A 10,947-nucleotide genomic window follows, 5' to 3' on the forward strand; every position below is an offset into this window, starting at 1 on the left:
GTGAGAAAGGTGGCCCATGTTGGTCCTATATCCTAGGAGCCATTGCTCCATGCTTGTATCTCTTGACTATGCCAACTGTTTAGAAGCCTTGAAAGCTCTCTAAGGCAATCTGTTTGGATACATACCTCCTACTCTTATGTAGGAAGTTGAACGTATGGAAAAGAGCCTCGATCATCATAGGGGGGGTGTCCAAACTTTGCTTTGATAATCTCATGTGGTAGTAGTGGCTTGTTGTAGATCATTAGTAAAAGCATGACAAGTTGTGGTCCCTCCATTTGTGCCCATAAGGATGTAGCCAAACTAGGTATCTAGATAGATGCTCCATACATCATGGTTGATGTGATTTTTTATCAAACCGTCACCTTCCTATGCAAGGCTCATAGAATTGTGCTTGATGGTAGTGTCTTTGCGACATGATTCTATTGCATATCCTCTTGGAACTTGATCTTTGGACGTTGTGACATGCTGAATCTCCCAGTGCATGTGGTAAATGTAGTGATGCCATTGTAAAGCACAATGAAGACCAACATACTTGCTATGTCCACCCTTATCGTTGCTTCCACCTCATGTGATGTGGTCCTCTATCTTGTCATGGTAGAGCCCAAAGAATGTAAGAGAGAGGAGATAGTCGTGCTTCACATCGATGGTGCTAGAGATCACATCTCAATCCTTTTAGAGATCACATTGATAGTACTAGCGATCACATTTCATGGAGCCATGAAACAGGTGGTCTCCCCAAACAGATTGAACACAAATATAAATATATAAATAAATAAATATATATATATTTGTGTGTGTGTGTGTGTGTGATTTGAATTAAACACTTGACTCCTATTATAAAATTATCTTCATGGTACTTGGGTAATCACACCCAACATACACGTATCAATTTGCAATAGCTATGATGGGTTCTATCACTCTAATGTAGCTTAATACTACAACACTAGAAAACATGCCTCGGGTCTTGATATGGTGCGCAGATCGGACGCTGTATGCTCGCGTAGTGAATGCCGGAAGGTCCCCAAGAACAAAAGAACTCGGCTTTTTGCACAAAACTCAAGGTAAAAAGTATGCACGACATGAACAAGAGACCAATTGGGTGCAATCTCCCCCCATGCCTTGTGTGAGCGCTCCACAAAGCATGTATTTTATATATTAATCATCTTCAAGCTCAAATAATAGCCCAAATTACAAAATAGTACGCTTTTGGCTTTTGAGTTTGCTTTAGCACAAAATAGAAATAAAGCTAATGGGCGGGCGTCCAAAGAGTCAAGCATACCCAATACAATGTCCAAATACAAATATCATAATCGTGCGTCCATGCACATACAAAATAATAAATAAATATCTAACACCTCAATAAATAGATGCGACAAAATATAGGCGCCATGCCTAAGGTATGCGCTCATCAAAATATAAGTGACAACTTGAATACACGTTATTCTCCAATGCTTTCCTCCACCACTACTGCTATTTCTACACATCAACTGAAGCATTCACAATCGTTAGTAAAATAATACAATTAAACCGACAAAAGTGAATACCTAGCAGTCTTCAGCTACATAAATAAATCAACTGATTAGAAATCAATCCTAATCTTAATTTATCAGGAGTGCGCACTCTAAACTCATAAATGTTTATTAATTTAATATGTATTTTACGGAATCACCCGCTATGGAATCACCCATGTACACACTAAATTAATGAAACGCCCGAAAAGGATAGGCGTCCCCATCAACTTCTCGCACAAAGAATCCACTTTGTGTATGAGCCCCGGTCAACAAAGTTTACGGAATCCACCGTAAAACCTTACGGAATCCACCGTGAAATATGCCTCCTGGCATCATACCCCCGGGGTGGGATAGCAATTGTCCTCAATTGCTATTAGCTCAATGTGGAGCTAATAGAGTGGGGAAAGCATTTAAGTCTTTAACGTGCATCCATTGGGCCTCTTCAACAGGATGGTTTTTAAACTTGACCAAATATCTAGAATATCTACGTCCAGTTCTAGTGGTCATGAAATCAGTATTTATGATAGCTTCAGGTTCAAGTATTTCAGTCTCTTCATCTAACAAAGGTAGGTTTTCATAAACAGGGTGTACATGTAATTGGCCTTTAAAGGGTCATAATAAACTAATGTGAAATGTGTTGTGAATTTTCCACTGAGGTGGTAATTCTAACTTGAATGCATTGTCATTAATGTTGTGAATGATCTTAAATGGTCCATAGAATCTAGGTGCTAATTTCACAACTAGGTGTTTATCTACACTTTGTAATCTACGTTTTTCTATTCTCAACCAAACATAGTCATCAACTTTGAAATTCATGGCCTGTCTTTTTTTATTGGCTTGTTTTGTATATGATTGCTGGGCTTTGACAATCATGTCTTTAACCTCATCAAAAATAGTAGCGTGCATATTAGCAATATCATTAGCACTCTGAATTCTATTTGATAAAGATGCAACAGGTGTAGACAATCTATAACCATAAATCACTTCAAACGGTGCTTTCTTTGTAGATGTGTGTGGTGTATTGTTATATGCAAACTGCAGTAAATGCAAATGTGTGTCCCATGTCAGTGGTTTAGAAATAGTGTAAGTACGTAAAAGATCTAAAATAGTACTGTTAGTGGCTTCTGTTTGTCCATTAGTTTCAGGATGAAATGCAGATGAGAAATAAATCTTTGTTCCTAGGTTAGCAAACAAAGTAATCCAAAAGTTGTTGCAAAATCTAGAATCACGGTCAGAAATAATAACTTTTGGTAATCTATGATTAGTGAAAACAGTTTTTAAAAACAATTGTGCTGCCTGAGATGTTGTTAAAGTTTTCTTACATGGAATGAAATATGCTTGTTTACTAAACCTATCTACTACAGTCCAAATCATATCATGGTTAGCTTTAGTATTAGGTAAACCAGTAATAAAATCCATAGAAATCTGTTCCCATGGTCTTGATGGAATAGATAAAGGCATAAGTATTCCATATTGTTTACCATGATGTCTCTTAACTCTTTGATAAACCAAACATTCAGAAACAAAGTTAGATACATCAGTGTCCATATGCGGCCAATAAAAATCTTTAGTCAATATACGCAAAGTAGATATGATACCTCTATGACCTTGATATGGAGGACAATGAATCTCATTCAAAACAAAACATCTGAATGGAACTGTAACACATAATCTCTTTTCATAAAACATGAATCCATCATTATAAGACAGTGAATCAATAGGAATCTAGTTATTTTCAACTAATTTATTTCAATCAGCATGAAAAGTAATGTCCTGATGATAAGTATCTTTCATAGGAGTTCGAGAATCAAATGATATGATAGAGATATTATGAATGGTTGGTCTTCTACTTAATGCATCGGCCACTACATTTTCTTTACCTGGTTGATATTGGATAAGGGGATGAAAACTCTGAATAAAAGCTGCCCATTTGATATGTCGATCAGATATTTGAGGTTGACTAAGTAAATGTCTAATACTTTGTTGATCAGTCTTAATCATAAACTCAGAACCCATTAAGTAATGTTTCCATTGTCTTAAAGCTTGTACAACAGCTAATAATTCTTTATCATATGTGGAATATTTAAGTTCGGAGGGTTTCAGTTTACAACTAGAATAGGCTATGGGATGATTATCTTGCATAAGTACGGCTCCTATTCCAGATCCACTAGCATTAGTAACTACTAAAAAGAATGGTCTATTGAAATCAGGTAGTTGTAATACAGGAGCATGGGTTAATGCATGTTTCAATAAGTCAAAAGATTTCTGTTGATTATCAGACCAATGATAAACAATACATTTCTTTAAAAGTTTAGTCAAAGGCAAAGCAAGTAATGAAAAATTTCGCACAAATTTCCTGTAAAAACTAGCAAGACCTAGAAAAGAATGTAACTCATGCACATTTTTAGGTATAGGCCAGCTCAATATTGCTTCTATCTTCTTAGGGTCAACCTTAATACCATCTGATGACACAATATGACCTAAATATTCAATTTCTGTTTGAAAGAACTCACTCTTTTCCGGATTAGCATACAATTGATTATCTTTCAACAACTTGAAAACCAAAGACAGATGTTCATAATACTCTTTCTCATTTTTACTAAATACCAAGATATCATCAAAGAATACAATAACACAATGCTGATATTTTAAAAATATGCGATTCATCATTCTACTAAATGTAGCAGGTGCATTAGTCAATCCAAAAAGCATCATTAAAAATTCATAATGAACAAATTGTGTTCTAAATACAGTCTTGAATATGTCAGACTTATCTAATCTCACCTGATGATAACCAGGTTTAAGATCTATTTTACTAAATATGGCAGAACCTTGTAGTTTATCCATAAGATCATCGATCCTAGGAATTGGATATCTATTCTTTACAGTAATTTTATTTAGGGCACGATAATCAATGCACATACGATAAGTATTATTATTCTTCTTTACCAACAAAACAGGTGCACCAAATGGAGAACTACTAGGTCCAATCAATTCTCTATTTAATAATTTCTCAACTTGATTTTTGATTTCTTTCTGCTCTATCTGGTTATGCCTATATGGTGCTTTACAAGGTGGTTGTGTACCAGGAATTAAATCTATTTTGTGGTCTTCAGGACGTGAAGGAGATAATCCAGGTGGTAGATCTTTAGCAAAACAATCTTTAAATTGTGCAAGAAATTCTTTATGCCTAGGGTGCATATGTTTTTCTTTAGCTTGGAGTTCATTCACCCAAATTAGATAAGATTTACTACTTTTGCGTAATGCACGTTTAGCTTGAGTATGAGTAAGCAGTGGAAAAGCATTAGATGCATGCATACCATACAAAATGTAATGTGTTTTCCTTGAAAATAAATGTTAATTGAATGCGTGGAATAATCAATATCAGGATTATGCTGATGACGCCAAGGCATACCTAAAATAATATCACAGGACTGTAATGGTACAACTAGAAAATTCCTTCTTTTAGTGTATTCACCAATTTGAATTTCTAGATCATGCACCTCTTGTGTTCCGTTATACCTTGTGCCTAAGAATGCTGCTTCAATGCGATAATGCGTATGAACAGTTTGTAATTTCAATTCTTTCACTGACTTTACAGAAATAAAATCATGTGTACTACCATCATCATACAAAATGATCTTTTTTTTTCCATGCACTAAATATTTCATTGTCAACAAAGAATGTGGAGTTAGCATACCTTGTAAAGTATCCGAAGGAGTAGTAATATCATCCTCATCTTCCGTAAAGTCAGGCATTTCTTCATGTTCTTCATCTTCCATTGCTCCAAGATAGTTGATATGGATAGGTGGCTTCTTCGATTGACAATTGGTTGCTAGATGTCCAGGTTGATGGCATTTGTAACACACTATAGGTTTGGCTTTAGATACATTGTTTGCAATGGCAGGAAGTCTAGGAATATTAGGATTTGGCTGTGAAGATGGCTTAGGGTTTTGATTGGTATTCGATGGCAAAGTAGGTGGTTTTGTCCAAGACTTACAGAAAGATGATGAAGGAAATCAACTTTGATTGAATCTTCTAAAATTTGAATTGAATTGCTTAGAACCATAGTTACCATTTGCTTGAAATTGTTGTGGACGCTTGTCTCTGCCTCGAAGCTTGTCTTCAGTGTCATGAGCTAAAGAAATTGCATCTTCAAGAGTTGCAGGCTTGAACATATTGACTTCAGCGTAGTAATGCCCAAGTAATCTAGACATATACTTGCTCTTGTGAGTCACTTCAGGTACGTCTTCAAGCATGCGTAGTTGGAGTAAGGCATTCCAAAAACGTTCGGTGTACTGAGAAATAGGCTCACGATCTCTTTACTGAAGAAGGTCCCATTGCTCTATGGCTTTTTCATGGAATTGTGGAGGAATGAAATTCTACATAAACTTCTTCTTGAAACTCTCCCAGGTAGTGGGACAGTCTATACTTTTACGAACCACGGTCCACAAAAAAGATGCTCTATCCACTAAATGATTAGTTACACACTTGATTTTATCTTTTTCAGCGTATGCTTCCTCATGAAAGTAATCATCAAACTGACTGATGAATGCAAGAACAGTTTTTCCATCTCGAGTGCCATTGAAAGTACGGAATTTGAAATTTCTTTTACTTATCTTTGTTTCTTTGCGGATGGATTGAGTTTCGAGAGTTGTATTGATGGTATGTCCTATAAGATCTTCAGATTGTGGTTCCTCTTTATCGATAGAGTCGACCTTTGTGAATTGGCTAATTGAACTTGTAATGCTTGCCGGGCTCTTCGTTCTTCGTCCAACTGCATCATAATTAAATCCAACTTTTGTTCCACCGTATATTCAGGAAGATCGCCTTCAGCCATTAAATCATCCATATTTTGTTCCATCATCCTGCAAAACTTCAAAAGACCTCACACTCTCAAAATCCAATTAGTGGGATGAGCATAGCTCAAGATCGGGTGTACAAGGCTTATATATTTTTGTTTGGCTTTCACGGTCTTCGTCTTTGGTAATTGCGGGATTTAAAATCTTTGAAAAATCTGTGTTTTGACCTTCTGCATGTGCTGAAACTAGTTCAGCAAGTCTGCGTATGCGAGCAGAGTCTTCCAGGGAACAACTTTGCAGTTCGGTGCTTCTGCGCAGGAATAGTCCTTATGGGAGTTTTGAGCACAAGTCAGTTCTGACTTCTAGTTACTTGTCGGACTTGCAGAGTACCAAAACTTATAAAACTTGAGAAACCTGAAGTTTGCTATGACTTATGACTTGGGTAACTAAGCTTAAGCTTAGTGATATGAAATCGTCGAATTTTAGGGGGGGCCGTTTTCTTACCGCAAATCACGGAGAAGGGCCGTTGATGCCGCCAAATTAAAAAAATGATGGACCAAGCTTTTAAAAAGCTTAGCCTTGAAGCTTTTAAGCTTTATAGAAGTTATGAAACTTATCTTTGAACTTCTGAGAAGACGACTTGGAGAAGAGGATGTAGGAGTGGTTCTCCGCTGTACAGGCTGGTCCTTCGCGATAAGAGGCTGTAAACAGAGGTTCTTGACCTCCAGGAATCCACCCGTATTGACCGTTCACGATGAGACTGACCATAGAGCTCGATCGTTCCAGGAGCTCTGCCTTCGCACAAGATGGATAGTGATTGGAAGCTCTCGATCTCAGCTTCACTTTGATACCGCTGGTGCGCAGATCGGACGCTGTATGCTCGCGTAGTGAATGCCAGAAGGTCCCCAAGAACAAGAGAACTCTATTTTTTGCACAAAAATCAAGGTAAAAAGCATGCACGGCATGAACAAGAGACCAATTGGGTGCAATCTCCCCCCATGCCTTGTGTGAGCGCTCCACAAAGCATGTATTTTATGTATTAATCATCTTCAAGCTCAAATATAGCCCAAATTACAAAATAGCACGCTTTTGGCTTTTGAGTTTGCTTTAGCACAAAATAGAAATAAAGCTAATGGGCGGGCGCCCAAAGAGTTAGGCATACCCAATATAATGTCCAAATACAAATATCATAATCGTGCGCCCATACGCATACAAAATAATAAATAAATATCCAACACCTTAATAAATAGGCGCGACAAAATATACGCGCCATGCCTAAGGTATGCGCCCATCAAAATATAAGTGACAACTTGAATACACGCTATCCTCCAATGCTTTCCTTTGCCACTGCTGCTATCTCTACACATCAATTGAAACATTCACAATCGTTAGTAAAATAATACAATTAAACCGACAAAAGTGAATACCTAGCAGTCTTCAGCTACATAAATAAATCAACTGGTTAGAAATCAATCCTAACCTTAATTTATCACGAGTGCACACTCTAAACTCATAAACATTTATTAATTTAATATGTATTTTACGGAATCACCCGCTATGGAATCACCCATGTACACACTAAATTAATGAAATGCCCGAAAAGGATAGGCATCCCCGTCAACTTCTCGCACAAAGAATCCACTTTGTGTATGAGCCCTGGTCAACAAAGTTTACGGAATCCACCGTAAAACCTCAAGGAATCCACCGTGGCACGGAATCCACCGTGAAATATGCCTCCTGGCATCATGATATCAACATATCATTTAAACTAATTGTATTTCACATTTATGTGTCTATAACTCTAGGAATAGGCATACGCCTTATTAAAACTCCAACTTGTTAGATGACAATTCTAGCACATAACTAGCATAAAACACCTAGGGATAACTAGTACACAAACCTCCATTCTCAACTAGAAAACATGGCATGTGATTGATCCTTGCCTTCACCCTGAAGGGTTGATTAAGCTAGATATATAAAATACTCAAGATATACATAAATAAATTGAATAGTTTGTTATTGATCTACACCATTAATTTAAAACCCCTCAGGGTTCCTTCAAGCATTTAGTAACTAGAGTTAACCCTACATAACTAAATATAATAAACATTGCATATCAACCAGCTAAGTGCCTTGGTTTTGTTTGCAATCATTACTCATTAAACATCCATGTTTTTTGCAAGGACGATATTGTTGGCCTCTAGCCTCTCATATTGCTTACATGATGCTTGACCTTGAGATTTTATGTTCTTGGAATTATGAGCATAACCATGCTTACTCTGAGTATTGTTTATTACCTCTCTCTATTATAATGCTTGAGTATATGCATGATGTCTGAGGTGACATAGGGGTACAAACTAGTAATGCATAACATTGCCATTAGTAGCCCATCATAATGAATCCACGGGCGTTGAGATGGCATTACTTAGAACTAGTGCATATGTTGAGATGGCAAACTCAACACGTGTAGACATTGATGAAGAGTTGCCTAGTTAGATGGATATACACATGTGCATTTAGCATGTTAATGGTCATTATGATCCTCACATGGCTATTGACTTATCACTTATTATATTTAGTTAGTTATACCTACCTACATCAACAATTGGCATAGTTATAGTGCCAATCAATTAGTATAGTTTGTTATGTATTGTTTGACTTAGTAAGCCACTTTCTTATATATTATATCTTATCTATACTTTGTGTACATTTATATTGGGTGAGAAAGAAGTAAGAAAAACTAGTGAGAAAATGATTTGGCATCCATCTCTCTTCTTATGTTCTCAAGTGATCTTCTTCTTACATGTATTGTGTATATTCAACATAATAGCTCAAGTGAGCCACTCCACCATGTGATTCATGACATGATATCAAAGCAATGCCATCAAAAGAAGCTACTTTTGAAGGCTTAAGTGAAGGAAAGGAGCAAAGATTCATGTAAGCAACCAATAAGAAGCTCTTCCACACACACACACACACACACACACACACACACACACACACACACTCTCTCTCTCTCTCTCTCTCTCTCTCTCTCTCTCTCTCTCTCTCTCTCTCTCTCTCTCTCTCTCTCTCTCTCTCTCTCTCTCTCTCTCTCTCTCTCTCTCTCGGATAGTGCATCGGAAGCGGAGCATAACAAAAATCTTAGATTGTTGTGTGGTTTGTGTGAAAGCGAAATGATCTATATTTTCCAAATATACTTTTAAGGCATTACCGCTATGTTTCTGGCCATTTGAGGTTGTTTTAGTCCCTGTTTTAGCTTTGCAAGGTTGCATACTATAATTTCAGCTATGTTAGCCATTCTTAGAAGTATAGCTTACTGCTTTTAAATATGTAAATTCAAAGGTGTTTGCTAAGAAGAAAATACAAGGTTTATTTGTAAACAAGTTATAGATTATATATATTATTAATCAATCAGTGCAAAAGGTTGTTTGGTTTGTTGCTGTGTACATCTTGTGAAAGGTTGCAAAAGACTTGCTTGCTGTTTGGTACTCAGTTGTGTCATAATGGCTACGAATAGTGGAAATCCAATTATTTAAAGCTAGAAAATAAATACATTAGGGGAGATTTGAGGCCTCCAAAATGCCTTATAAAAAATACTAGAGAGAAAAAATATTTTAAGAAATAAAAAATATTTTAGAATTTTTAAAAAGTTTATATTTTGATAAATAAACATATCTAAAATTGTAAAAAGATTATTATCATAATATGCTTGCATCAAACGTGGAAATGTAGGCTATCATAAAGATGATGATGATTGATTTAATAAGGATCCTACCTTGTCTTGATAGAAGTGAAAGCAAATATTCAACTTGAAATTTTTTGACATCTCGTTACCTCACTCCATTGTCATTCTCTCTTTTACTTCTTCTTCTCCTTGTTGGTTACTCATTCTTCGACTTTTGTGAATTCACATAGTATTCTTATTTAGAGTTGCAAATCACATCTTTAGCTATGGATCAATCATCCAATGATCCTTGTAACATTGGTAAAAGAGCTCTCTATCACCTTCACATTGAGCTAGAACGTGAGTATGAACCAATCATAAAAAGAACAAAACAAAACATTGTTTCAAAGTCCATGAAACATGCTTTTTGATTTGAAGGAGAAAAAATCTTCATCTTTGGTTGAATGGAAGGCTATAACCCAAAGATCCCATAAAAAATAATACTCATTTTTATAATAGCTCTTTACAAATGCGATTTATTGGTGATGCTCATAATGGATTTTTAGGCTATATAATTAATCTTATTGTAAGGAAGGATGTTCTTAAATTGGAGAATCACTTGTTAACAAAACATAGAGATGAGCTATTGCAAGAACTATATGATTGTTAATAGAAGAATCATTCATTAGAGAAATGCATCAAAGCATACCAAAGAAAAAAAAATATTTTGGGCATTCGAAATCAACAAAGATATCTCAAGAATATTGAGCATCTCAAAGGAGGAGGAGCTGGTTGCAATAAAAGAATCTAAGCAGCAAGGTATATCTTTTTACTTAAGAAATGTTGAATATAACTTTGCTTCTAATAGTATTTGAGTTATGATGTTGATCTTGTTTAGGTCTCTTTTTAAACCAAATGTAAGTGAGAGAGATGCTTCAAAAGCATCTTAGTTTTATTATCATCTCTT

This window comes from Lygodium microphyllum, chromosome 6, assembly GCF_053477565.2.
Source record: "Lygodium microphyllum isolate KBCC chromosome 6, Lygodium_microphyllum_v1.1.10, whole genome shotgun sequence".
NCBI lineage: Eukaryota > Viridiplantae > Streptophyta > Polypodiopsida > Schizaeales > Lygodiaceae > Lygodium > Lygodium microphyllum.